This window comes from Pristis pectinata, chromosome 3 (assembly GCF_009764475.1).
Source record: "Pristis pectinata isolate sPriPec2 chromosome 3, sPriPec2.1.pri, whole genome shotgun sequence".
Taxonomy (NCBI): domain Eukaryota; kingdom Metazoa; phylum Chordata; class Chondrichthyes; order Rhinopristiformes; family Pristidae; genus Pristis; species Pristis pectinata.
The window spans coordinates 57,405,477-57,419,724 of NC_067407.1; the positions used below are offsets into that span (position 1 = coordinate 57,405,477).

Sequence of the window (14,248 nt, forward strand, 5' to 3'; positions counted from 1 at the left end):
TACGTGTCTGTACAAGAATTCCAAGGAATGTCAAAGTTTGGGGCTAATGTGGGATTTTAATAATACGGAAGATTATTGTCAAGAAATCAAATAGGGAATTCCAAATTGTGGAACCGAGCACAGAGAATGAGCTATCCATTTATGGAAATGATGGGTAAGTGGACAAGGGACAATGGGAACAACTGCAACAACATTGGTTGGATTCCATCAACTGGTCCCAAACTTAAACTATGACATTCAACATACGGCCATAGGATCTCCATACCCAATCAAGGGCAGATGGAGCAACAATTTAATGTTTCATCTGAAACATGATACCCTAGTTAAGAGCCACACATCCTCTTGACCAAATCTATCTCTTACTCCCATTTCTGTTACCTCTCAGCGTATTGTAACCACATTCGAATTAAGTTTTGTTTCTTTAAAATGCCAAACACCGGCTGTCACACAGGTTCAGAACTACCTTGAATCTTCTCTCTTCAGCCTGTGCAGCTTTCTCCATACGTTTCTGCCTTTCCCCTCCCTTGCTTGGGGTTATTGATTTATTCCAATAAAGATTGTTTCTTTCATCTCTAGTATTTGCTAGCTGAAGACTGAAACGTAGGCCGTTTGTGCTTCTTGTCTGATAGTTGGGCTATCACGTGCCCATTTGCGAGATCACGTGCTGCCACATTGCCAAAGCCAAGACACTTCTCATGAAGATGGATTTAAGGCACTGTGAGGTCATCAGCCACACATATTGTGAGGTCATCAATGATTAAGACTTGCAATCTAATAAGAGGTACTGCAAAAAGTTGAAGCATTTCGTTATGGAACCTTCCCATCAGTGATTATAACCATTGGGCTCAAATTTTGATTTGGGGTCTTGTGTTTTTACAAAATGAAACTCAGTTCTGTACTATAACATTGTTCCAATTGCAATCAGCGAAAAAAACTGCACAGAATGTCTTCCATTTATCCCAGTGCATTAACATACACCTCTCTGGGCAAGTTGGGATATTATAAAAAGTTTCACTCCAAACTGTTCTCCAAGGAGGAAACAAGATACCTTTATTATTCACCTGTATTTCACTACGTGTTTCAATGTACATCTTTTGCATGTGTTCTGAGGGCATCCCACAAGTGTCACCACACTTCTGGTACCAACATAGCATCCACACAGCTCCTAACCCGAACACTTTTGGAATGTGGGAGGAAACTGGAGCACCCAGAGGAAAGCCACACAGACATGGGGAGAATGTACAAACTCCTCACAGACAGTGGCTAGAATTGAACCCAGGTCGCTGGTGCTGTAATAGCATTACGCTAACCACTACACTAGATTTGATAGGCATCCATGCAAGTTGCTTTACTGGCTTAACCAGATTTAAATTGTCCTGCTGTTACACTACCACCAATGGTCCATCCTTGGGCAGAATGCCTGGCCAATGCAATAAGAGTGAGAACAACACATTTTAAACATTAGTCAAACAGCCCTACATGGCTCCTTCCTCATTTTCCTCTTTACAAAAAGATGTAAAGAAAAAAAAATCTCAAAAACATGAGTTTTTTGAAAAAAGATATACAAATGGTCTTTGAGATCAAACTTTAATTTTTGGCATTTCTGGGAGAATTGCCAGCAAAAACAAAAATCAATTCTACTGTTCACAGATGCTGTGGCCAGCTGTTTTGCTTCCCTGTGTCACACCGTTACAGCATCAACTCTGTTGTGGGGGTTAACTACCTCGGGTCATGTACAGATACAGCTAGTCTCTGGCTACTTTTAACCACTTGCATTTTGGCTGTGCTATTGATGGGAATATTTGGAGGACTGTGGGGCAGCAAGAACTGCCAAGTAAATCACAATTAATGCCTCGGGTCCAGGACCACTGAGAGCGGGAGAGCAGGAGAGCGACAATTGATTTAGGTAACAGATCATGGGGGAGGAGGTGAATTTCTCCCACAAAGTGGGATTAGAGGACCTAATGCGGCAGTGAAAAATAAAATCAGATTATGCAATCTATATAACATTAACAGCACATTACACAGACAAAGCAGCTCAATGTTTTCCTTACCACACCCCCTCCACTTTTCACACTGCAGGTTCATGACCATCATTCACATTGGGTCATTTATGGAAACAGATAACAGTGGTGACACGAGGCTCCCTCCACAACACCCCTGGCAAGTCAAAGGTGGGGCAAAGCTTCAGTGATTTTAGAAATGTTTCCTCAGGTAAACAACTGTTTTAAATGCGAGAAAAGTCAAAAAATGTTTAAACAAATGTTTCAAAGTAAGTGAAAATGTTAAAGCAAAATAATATTAAAAAGTAGCTTCTCCTTTTGCTACAATCTGCAGCCTTAGAAGCACTACTGAAATTAATGGAGTTTTAGATCTTATGTCATCCATTCAGCAGACTATCCAATTGGCTATTTCCCCAATGCTGTGCTGAGGAATCCAAGGAAGACTGGACCTTGCTGCTGGACACCACCCTGATCCTCAAATTTGTCGGCAACTGCCAACATTCTGTACACAAGCACCACCTGGGATTTACTTCAGTTTGAATGGCCAAGCACAGTCCCTAGTGTTAATCTATCAAATTTCCAGGCAAACATATCTATTGTACTCCTACAATGGCTGCTTCCCCTTAAAATGCTTCCAGCAACCCCCAACACTCGTGCTCAAACATAATCTACTTTACTTTGAATGGTTGAGCATCACAGCCCCCAATGTTGGGGGATCTTGTATTCGAGTGCTGTACTGGAAGAATATCACTTTCAACAGATTACATCAAGGTAAGGGGGTGGGTGAGTTGGGGGGGGGGGAAGAATATTGAAGATCATACAGCATTTCTCCAAGTGTACAAGCTGATGATTTAGGAACACTAAAAAGTAGATCAACCAGTTAATCACCTTGTTGCTAACTACAAGATGTATTGTAGAATATTTCTCCATTTGGCCATTAACAGTTAATGACTTGGTAAAATGCATTGCTTTGGAGTACAATAAGGCCATTTCCATAAAACTACCCAATAAAAAAAGTGAAGGATTCTTGTTGAAATGGGGAGAAAATTCACACGAGTTTTGCAACATGAAAGCACCAAATTAGGAATTATGCTGTTAGCTTGGAAATATGCACGCATTCTGTTTAAAAAAAGAGATACAGTCAGTGAACTGCATGGTTGTCAGTTTGAATCAGTTGTGGTGCGAGTTACTGGAGGGATGAGGGTGAGAGTGACAGAGCGTTTGAACACTTCAGCTGATCAAAGTTTTGTTCAGTCAAAAAACAGTAAGTTATGGAATGAAAGCAAATTGATCTCAGAAATAAAAACAGTAAGTATTCATGTCACAGTATGAGGAGAAAAAGAGTAAATGTCCTGATTAAACAGCTTAGGGTAGGGAAGAAAAGCAAAAGGGGAGAGTACAGGAACGACTGAAAGACAAGTGGACGATGCTGCAAAGCAAAAAGGTGAGGAAATGAGTGAAGTAAAGAGACAAAGTAGTCCAAGAGGAGGCGCAAATGACAATTGCTGTTGAATTGAAGCTTGTGCCCAGTCAACAAATAAATCACTGAAATACACAGGAGGCGAAAGTTAAAGGTTAGGTTGCAGAACAACATACAGGTGACTTGAAACTTGTGCAATGTTTGCTGACTGGTGCAAGGTGTTCTGCAAATTTGTCACTCAATCTGCATTTGCCAATGTAAAGGAGATTGTACGTCAACAATGGATAGGACACTAGTATAACTCAGTGGGTCACATTGTACTTGTGGAGGCAAAAGGTGGGAGCCTGCACCAGGATTGAAAGGGAAGAGGATTGAATTTGTTTATCAATCTCAATGGTTATGAATCCCAGGGCATTGGGCATGACCCTGAAGTCTCCAGAGCCTAATGGCTGCTTATTCTTGTGAGATTCCAATCTCTTGTCTGTGTTGATCTTTCCTCTATTTTCTGCCACTAGCTAGGGTCAGGGACAGGCAGGTGTGGCTCAATCCCCACAGCTTGACTGCTGCCCTTAGATCTGAACACACCAGACCACTCATCAAATCCTGGCAGTAGTCAGTGTCCATGGGACAAGGTACGGGGTGAGCTGGCCACATGGGTCAACCCAGCCCAGAGATGGATCCTGATCAAAAGCCTACTGGCAAAATTAACAAGGGGGGGGGGGGGGATGGGAAGGAAGGGGGAAGAAAGAGCAGGGCCAGGGTAGCAGATGGCTTATCAGGAAGATTATGCCTGGGAACACCCCAGAAACAAGTATTCTAATAGCTCTCTGGTTATTCAAAGATTCACCCAATGAAGATCAAAGAGAACAATTCCTTTGAGAGTGCTGCAAGGGGAAAGGAAGCAGTACTGGGTATAACATTAGGCTTGTATTGCCACAGATGATTGAGAAGATCTAGCGATCCAAAACCAGAGAGCATACATTTAAGGTGAGAGGGGGTCAGTTCAGAACAGATGTGAGGGATACATTTTTTTAAACTGAGTGGTGGATGCCTGGAAGGCATTGCCTGATAGGGTGGTGGAGGCAAATTCATTTGGGGGCTTTTATGAGGGGCTTGGATGAGCACATGAATGAGAGGAAAAATAGAGGGATGTGGACATTCTGTAGGAAGGAAGAATTAGCTATGTCGGCACAACACTGCGGGCCGAAGAGCCTGTTCTGTGCTGTACTGTTCCATGTTCCAGAAAGTATCTGTAAAGTGTGCAGGATAATTGGGTGGGAGGCAAGAAGAGGGATGACCGACTGAGTCAAGGTCCTGAGCAGTCATGACCCGGTTGAGTGGTGAGAACTGCCCGTCTGAATAGCTATGCTCTTATTCAGAATTCCTTAAGCAACCAACACTGCCTCCACCGGCTGAATAAAAACATCGCAGTTTAAAGTTGTCAAGAGGGGGCGCCCAAAAGTCACTGGATTCATTAGAAATTAGACTGACTGGTGGCTGTCCTTTTAAATGATTAGAGGGTGAGTGTATTCTAGTGACTGCTAGAAATTGTCAATGCGTGGAAGCAAAAATATCGGTTAGCAATCCGTTTCATTTAAAGGTTTAAATTTATGCTTAACAAGTTACCAGAATTCAACGTGCACTGGGTTGCAAGGACGGTTCAAAACGAACTCCATCGTGGAGCAACCGTTAAATAACTACCGGTTGAGCGAATATTTTGGTCGATTCTGCGTTGGGATGTGCATTTCAAACACGGGGGGGGGGGGGGGGGGGGGAGAGTGTTCCTCTTGCCACTAACTGGGGGGTTATGTGCATTTTGAATTCAGAGTGCAATGACAAAGGACTTTGTATAGCGCACCGACACTACGCCCAAACAAGCTTTTAAAAAAACTCAATCGCAAAAAGGTGGATTAGTCGTCGCCAGAATAACTTTTAATTGGGTTGGGATGTTGGCATTAACAAATTGCGGGATGCGAGTTCCAATGCATTGAAGGGCACTCGCCTACCGGACTCCAGAGTAAATTCAGTGAGCAAGCAGGGAAATTACAGACGAAATCTCAAACAGCTCCAGATCGAACGGCTAATTCAATTACCGTCACTGGAATAATATTAACGCTAGTTTTGCCACCTGCATTTTATTTTATATAAAAACAAAAAAAACCTAAACTGGTGTCTTGTGGGGCAGCTCCTTCAATGAGAATTTTATTTTTGGTTGGAATAAAGTGTTCATTTGCAGATATCCAAATTTTAATTGGAGGGAAAGGAACCGAGGCGCCTTCTCTGCTTCCCATTTCAGTATGCGAGGTTTCTCGACACTCACCTGATGGTCAAGGAGGCATTCCATTGCTTGCGGACAGCGACCGTCCTTTTGTCCTTCATTTGCTGGCCGTCTTTTTGTTTCTCCCCGGTCCCTGCGACTGAAGCTCCTAAGCGCTGCAGTGCGGGGCAAGGTGCCACTGTGCCGCTCTATGCAGCCTGCTGCTTCCATCTACCAAGCCCGCAGCGAAGCAGTGCACAGCACTCACTTAAAGAGACAGGCCAAGCACAATTCAGCAGCAACAGCTAGGACCCATCAAAGCACTTTATATACTCTTTTCAAAACGAAAATAATTTTAACCTGTTCTATGGGGAAACAATGCTGGTTTCTGCATTTAAAAATTTTATCGGGGTTTGTAATGTTAATAAATAATAAAGGAGGACCAAATTTAATAATTATACCAATGCCAGGTAGTTAAGGTTAATTCCTTTTGTGGAATTAACTGCACACCTGCCATGAGATTGAAAAGAAACGACTGGGATTTAGGTCACACTTTTCATAGCTGCTGAAGTCATTTGAAGTTAACGTTTCAGGTCCAGGACCTTACACCGGCTCTCACCTGAAATGTTAACGCTACTTCTCTTTCTGCCTGATCTGCTGAGTGTTTCCAGTATTCTCTGTTTTTACTTCAGATTTCTAGCGTCTGCACTTCTTGTTTACTTTCATTTATCTTTGAAGTCATGTGGAAGTGTATTCACTGTTGTAATGTGGATACCTCTCCAGTTTCCACACGGTGTGCTCCCACCAGTGAATACTGCCAGATAATATGATGTTCATTTGGGGATAAATAGTGGCCAGGACCCTGGAAACAGCTTGCCTATTGTCCTCCTAAACAGTGGCAGGGGATCTGTTATCTCCACTGGTGGCGTGGTTCCCTTATACGATTAGATGGACTCTGACCTCACGATCTACCTTGTGACCTTGCACCTTATTGTCTACCTGCACTGCACTTTCTCTGTAGCTGTGACACTTTACTCTGTACTCTGTTATTGTTTTTACCTGTACTACCTCAATGCACTCTGTACTAACTCAATGTAACTGCACTGTGTAATGAATTGACCTGTACGATTGGTATGCAAGACAAGTTTTTCACTGTACCAATAATAAACCAATACCAATTTGGGGCCTTGGTTCAACATTCCATCCAAATGATCGCACCCATGACAATGCAGCACTCCCTCCATACTGTATTGGTTCTCCCTAGGTTACGAATGCCCGACTTGTGTACAGCCTGTACATATGAATGAGCATTTGGGAGACAAGTGAGATGGACTTGCTGTTGCTTTGGGGCTGAGGCATCTTCTGCCATGTGGGGACTTGGTTCGTGGCTGCATTTCCAATCGTCCAGGTTGCAAACAGTTCACAGGAGCAGAACCCTGCAGTAACCTGGGGAGGGCCCCTACTAGACATATTTGTGCTCAAGTCTCTGGAGCTGTACTAGAACCCACAACCTTCTGACTCAGAGAAATATATGTGGCCAGCTGAGCTTAGGCTGACTCCCATGTTACCACTTGCAAAGGAAATTTAGATAAACCCTTGAAGGAAACTAAAATGTGGTTTTGTGGAAACAGAGCAGTGGGTGGGATTAATTGGATAGCTCTTCCAAAGAGCTAGTACAGGCTTAATAAACCAAATGGCCTCCCCCTGCACTGTATGATTCTATGATCAACCACCAGCCATGAACATGTGACTAATAGATGAAGAGGTGAACAAGGAATGCAAGATAATGTTTTCCTAATTAATTGGCTATGATGCATGACGTCAATAATTAATGGCCACATTTAAAGATACTAATATTTTAAAATCAAATTATATAATTCAAATAATGACGACGTTCCTCAACCTTCAGAGCCTTCAAAGAAACAATTTCTTTTCACATGACAAAAACTGGTTATTTTGAATGTGTGTTTGTGTATTTTTTTAAAAGATAAGTTACTTGAAGCAAATCCTGCTACAGGACTTTGAAATGTATGTTAAAAAGCACAGTGCAATGATTAATTACTGCCTCTAGTGTTCATAATTAATAGACTGGCAAGCCACTCTTCCCAATGGTAGCAGAAGTGTGTTGGAAGACAAATAAAAGAGATAATTAATCGATTACTGCAGTGAAATAATTGTTGCTAGCACTAATAAAAAATGACCACATGATAACAAGGGTCACAGGAAACTCCTTAGAACTGCTGGCTTATTGGGGTTGTTCTGTGTGAGTTCAGACAATTAGAAAGGCTGTGATTGCTGGCATACTTCCATCTGGCAGTACAATCCATGTCTCACACTCTGAGCCACAATTCTGAACTATTTTGTTTTGTCCCCTTGAATGAATTCACATTCCTGGTTTGTCGTGCTTCATAACAACACAAGAGATCAATTGAAGTTCATTATTATCAACGTTTCTTCGATGGTTTGGAACAAAATGATGCTATGACGTTGCCTAGGGAAGGTTACCATGGGACAAGTTTCTTTGATCCTCAGGTTGCTCTCACTAATTACTTCACAAGGATCTGTAAATTAGTTCTTTTTTCTGACTGTATGGCAATAAACTTTGAGAGTAATGCTGGGTCTCAGCAAAATGTTCCTGAATTAGAAGCAACTGGAAATCCTATTAAGGAAGTCACAAAACAAACAAAATTTCCTGAGGGAAAGATTGGAAATGTTGGTTCAATACAACGTGGCCTAAAGCAAGAAAAAAATCATGTTAACTTTAATTTCCACATTTTGTTTAGGTTCCTTGGACTTGCTGTCATTTCCTTTCACCCTTGGGGGAACACATTGGCCCTGAATTCGTACTATTTCCCATTTAAACGCTTTCCAATTGTCGGTTGTAGACCCAACTGTAAGTGGCTGCTTATGGTCTAGTTTTGTCAGGTCCTGTCTTATAATATTGAAATTGGCCTTCCCCCTATCCAGGACTTAAATCCTATCTCTTTTCATTAACTACCTTGAAACTTACAGAGTTTTGGTTACTGTCTCTGCAATGCTCTCCCACTGACACTCCAACCAATTGCCTTGCCATATTCCCTAACAATAGGTCCAGTACTACCCCTTTTCTAGCAGGATATCTACAAATTGGCTTAAAAAGCTCTGCTGGATGCACTTTAAAAATCCAACCCTGCCCCACCCCCTGAGCTTTTCGCACTGAAAAGGTTCCCGGTTAACACTGGGGATGTTGAAATCCTCCACTACTGTAACTTGATTACTTTTACATCTCTCCACAATTTGTCTATACCTTCTCTGACTCTGGCAGACTGTTCGAGACCAGCAGTATAACCAAAGTGATCTCCCCCTTTTTGTTCCTAAGCTCTACCCCTATGTGACCTCATTTGAAGAGCCTTCTCAGAGCTTCTCCCTCTTTCTAATGTCATTCTAATTCCAATGCAGTAACGGACTCTTTAATCGATATTCCAATGCCATCTCCTCTTTTACATCCCTCCACCGCACTCTGCGCCGTCATACCTGAAGATTCTACGCTCTGGAATATTGAGTTGCCAGTCCTGCCCTTCTTCCCATGTGCTGATCAATGTACTAAGTCTATCTGCCTTGTTAGTCAGAGTCCTTGCATTAAAATAAATACCATTTAACCTTGCCTTCCTTCATCTTATCATGCCCATGTTTGTTTTAACTACTGGACTGACTTAGTTTCCCTTCAATAAATGACTTTATTTCCCCCCCCCACCCCCTCAACTGTTCATCTACTCTGTGTCCCATTCCCCTATACGTTAGTTTAAAGCCTCCTTAACAGCACCAGCAAACCTTCCTACAATGATGGTAGTCCCAGTTCAGTTCAGGTGCAACCTATCCTGCTTATATAGGTTCTTCCTGCCACAGAAACAGTACCAGCGATATAGAAAGCTAAAGCCCTCCCTTCTATACCATCCCTTTAACCACACAGATGATGGAATCTGACAGGAAAGGAAGGTGATAGGTTTCCTAGTAGATTCCATCATCTGCAGACCTTTGTCGCCTCCACCTATCACCTCCCAGCCCTCTTGCTATTTCCATTCTTCCTTCCTCCATCTGCCCATCACCTGCATCCACCTATTGTGTGCCAGCTCTTGCTCCACCCCTTGCCCTCACCTCTTTATTATTGGCTATCTTCCCTCCTATCTTTCAGTCCAGATGAAGGGTCTCGACCTGAAACGTTGACTGTCCGTTCCCTGCCACAGATGCTGCCTGACCCGCTGAGTTCCTCCAGCGGTTTGTTTCTTTTGCTCCAGATTCCAGCATCTGCACTCTCTTGTGTCTCCTCTATAGAAAGCAAAACGCCCTCTAACTACAAGGTCTGAAAACAGCAGTGAGTACTGAGTATTTATTGGCATTGTTCAGCGAGATTCAGTGGGCTTAATGCACTGGAGTGAAATGAATCAGATAGTGGGTTCAAGTTGGCTTCCTGATGATTTCCCTGGTTTTAACTGCTCACCTCCCACAAACCAATTAACAGTTGTCTCCTACTTTCAAAGATAAATCAACCTCATAATATATCAGCAATGCCAAGGTGCTAGGTGGCCAGAAGTGACAAAGTAATTGATGTAAATTAACTTAAATCTATCCTTGCAGTACGTCTCTGATTGCAGCTCATAAAGTGGGCATTTGGCTGTGAAGTGTTCTGGGGTATCCAGAGGAAAATTCTTTCACGAGAAAAGAATTGAAGTACTTGCACATAATTGCAAGTAGGAGAATAGTGAGGATTGATGCGTGTAGCAGCTAGTAATTATGACCGTTGAATATCCTGGACTGTTTCACCCTCATCACCTGCTGTACTAATAATCTGTGCACATTACTTCAACACATAGTTGGACAGAACAGCTCGTAACCAGTCGTAAGAGAATGGCTGAAGCTAATCTTTCTGAAGATCCACAACCTTCAACTGCTATGTAGTTTCTGTGTCTACAAAACACAGGCAGATGGTGGGGTGTTCCCCAACAATCAAGCACTCACCAGATCAATCCAGCAACCTGCCAATGGGTGGTCTGAATGACCCTGAAATATCAACACAAACAGGTACCCTGTGTATTGTTTATAAAACTCTGAGGAGTTTCTACATGTGATAAACAAATGCTGTGTTGAGATTCAAAATATTTCAACTCACTTGAGGGTAAGGAGGGGGCTTCTCAATCCTTCCAACTCTTCCACCACTCTGAGAAAGGACACATGAAGTAGTTTGTGTGCATACCAATCTGTAGTGTAGGATTAGTGTAGGAGGTCCTTGACTGCTAGCATGGATTCAGTGGGCTGAAGGGCCTGTTTCCCTGCTGTAAGTTTCTCCCAGAAGGGAAAAGCCCAGAACTTGTAGGTTGAAGGAAACTTGCTCACAACAAAATAATCCAGGTGATATGATTCCAGAGGAAAAATAAGAAAGGGAAAAGAGGTGGATTAATTATTAGTTGCAACTAAATTCCACTGCATGGCTATAGCTCAAGTTCATGCCTTTGGGTCAAATTCCTTACAGATTCCTACCTATCAGCATTGTGGAAGGACCTTCACTACATGAACTACAGCAGTGACTCACTACCATCTTCTTTCTCGGAGGCAATTTGGCCCAAGAATAGAGGCTTGGACAGAAACATCAACATCCTGTGAATTTAGCAACTTAATAACATTGAAACCAAAGAAAATGTGTACACAATGTAAAACAATGCATAATGGCCAGATATTGTGCAGTTACTGGATGCTTTACTGAGTGCAGATGACAGTCAGAGCAAAGAGTATGTGGTGGGAAAAGCTTTAAGCCCCCACAATGGATGGGAGAGTGGCAGATGATGGGTTACAATGTCAAAAATCTGAAACCCCATCTTAAACTAGCCTGAGCAATCCCATCTCCAAGTTTACTGGAGGTGGGCTGCAGGGTGGGTAGAGAAATAGGTGATAAACCTGCTCCTGGGAACTGGATCATTACTTGAACAAGAGGGAGAGAGTCTCCAAACTTCACAGAACTTAAAAGTAGCACCGGTAGCACAGGTCACCTTCTGAAAAAAATTATAACTGAACAAGGGGGGAAATCTATATTTTGTAGCACATCTTATACACGCACAGAGTGCTCTTGTGTATCTCACTCAGAGACAAGTGACTTTGCACTCACAGTGGAGACAATTGCAACTTGTTAAAAGTGCTTTCACTACCTGAAATTACAATTAGCAAAGAAACTGCAACTTTTGTAAAATCTGAAAAACTTTTGGGCCACAACTACAGGGAAGCTCGGAGATGTCCCAAGGTCAATAAACACCATTTGAAGTGCAATCAGTTCCCCCAACCCTACAATAGCAAGCCTGCCAACCATCCAGATACCCCTCCCTGCGGTCAAATATGCCGTCTCCACAACTGATGAACCTCTATGGGAATTGAATGCCTTCTCTGCAATCTAAAGCTCCTTCTCCATAAAACGCCACCTCATTTACCCCGGATTTGAATCCTCCTTCTCCATTGCCTAAAACAGCTTAAAGTTGTAGGTACCCTCACGGATTTATACCTAGATGATAAGGTGTAACCTAAAAGGTTACTGCACAAGATGAGAGTACACAGGGTTGAGGAGAGTGGCAAACTAACACAAGAGAGATAAATGGGTCACTTTCGGATTGGAAATCAGTAACTGGTGGGCTGACACAGACATTAATGCTGGGACCTTAACTAGCTATGATTTATATCGATGATCCAGATGAAAGAACAGAGTGTAATGTCGCCGAATTTGATAATGATACAAAATAGATGGGTTGGCTCATTGTGAGAAGGATGCAAAGAACCTGCAGAGGAATGTCAGTAGGTTGAGTGGACAAGAACTTGGCAGGTATCGGTATTGGTTTATTATTGTCACTTGTACCGAGGTACAGTGAAAAACTTGTCTTACAAACTGATCTTACAGGTCAATTCATTACACAGTGCAGTTACATCAAGTTAGTACAGAGTGCATTGATGTAGTACAGGTAAAAACAATAACAGTACAGAGTAAAGTGTCACAGCTACAGAGAAAGTGCAGTGCAATAAGGTGCAAGGTCACAACAAGGTAAATTGTGAGGTCATGAGGTCATAGGTCATAGTCTATCTCATTGTATAAGGGAACTATTCAATAGTATTATCACAGTGGGGTAGAAGCTGTCCTTAAGTCTGGTGGTACGTGCCGTCAGGCACCTGTATCTTCTACCCGATGGAAGAGTAGAGAAGGGAGAATGTCCCGGGTGGGTGGGGTCTTTGATTATGCTGGCTGCTTCACCAAGACAATGAGAGGTAAAGACAGAGTCCAAGGAGGGGAGGCTGGTTTCCGTGATGCACTGGGCTGTGTCCACAACTCTCTGCAGCTTCCTTGCGGACTTGGGCAGAGCAGTTGCCATACCAAGCCGTGATACATCCAGATAGGATGCTTTCTATGGTGCATTGGTAAAAGTTGGTGAGAATCAAAGGGGACAAACCAAATTTCTTTAGCCTCCTGAGGAAGTAGAGGCGCTGGTGAGATTTCTTGGCCGTGGCATCCACGTGGTTTGTCCAGGACAGGTTGTTGGTGATGTTCACTCCCAGGAACTTGAAGCTGTCAACCCGCTCGACCTCAGCACCATTGATGTAGACAGGTGTATGTACACCGCCCCCTTTCCTGAAGGTGGACTGTAATGTGGGGAAATGGAAGGTTACTCAATTTGTAAAGAAGAATGAAAAGGCAAATTACTGTTTAAGCAGCATGAGACTACCAACTGTTGGTGCACAAAGGGCTCTGTGGGCCCAGGTAGAGCAGGTAATTTGGAAGGCTAATAGAACGTGGGTCTTTATTGCAAGATGTATGGAGCTTCGAAGTAGAAAAGTTTTGGTGGAATTTTACAGGGCACTGGTGAGACAGCACCTGGAGTACTGAGTATAATTTTAGACTCCATTTTTAATTAAGGAGATGCTTGAACTGTAGGCAGTGCAGGAAGGTTCCCGGGACGATGGAGTTGATGTACAAAGAAAGATTGAACAGCTTGGGACTGTACTCATGGGAGCTTTGAAGAATGAAGGATTCTGAAGGAGATCAGCAGGGTGAATATTGAGAGGATGTACCCCCAAGTGGAGGTATCCAAAACTAGGAGGTATAGTTTCAGAATAAGCGTTACCTATTTCAGTCAGAGGTGAGGAGGGACTTCATCTCTCCTAGGGCATCAGTCCTTGGAATTCTCCAGCCTGAGAACTGTGGAGGCAGAGTCGTTGAACATGTTCAAGGCGGAGATTGACAGATAGTTAAACTAGAAGGGAATCAAGGCGTATGGAAAGAGAGTGGGGAAGTGGTGCTGAGGCCAAGATTGGATCAGCCATTCTCTGACTAAATGGTGGAGCAGGCTCAAGAGGCCAACTGGCCAACCCCTACTCCTGTTTCTTTTGTCCTTATGTAGAAAAATCTCACCAACTTAATTTAACCTGCCGCCCCATCTCCTAAATATTTGTAACACTGTAATGAGTTGATTGTGAAGGAGTGAGATTGAGTGCATAAGATCCTTGCGTCCAGAATTATCAATAAAATAAAACTTATGGAGACACAAGACTGCAGATGCTGAA

At 42.9% G+C, this 14,248-nt stretch overlaps 1 protein-coding gene across 1 annotated transcript in view; it reads right to left on the reverse strand.

Annotated features, from left to right (window-relative positions):
• The window catches only part of rgl1 (ral guanine nucleotide dissociation stimulator-like 1), a 205,178-nt gene extending 199,198 nt beyond the window's left edge, over window positions 1–5,980 (reverse strand). The window contains exon 1 of the mRNA XM_052011787.1: window positions 5,744–5,980. The gene's annotated coding sequence lies outside the window, so the exon portion shown is untranslated. The remainder of the gene's footprint in view (window positions 1–5,743) is intronic.
• Window positions 5,981–14,248: the final 8,268 nt, after the last annotated feature.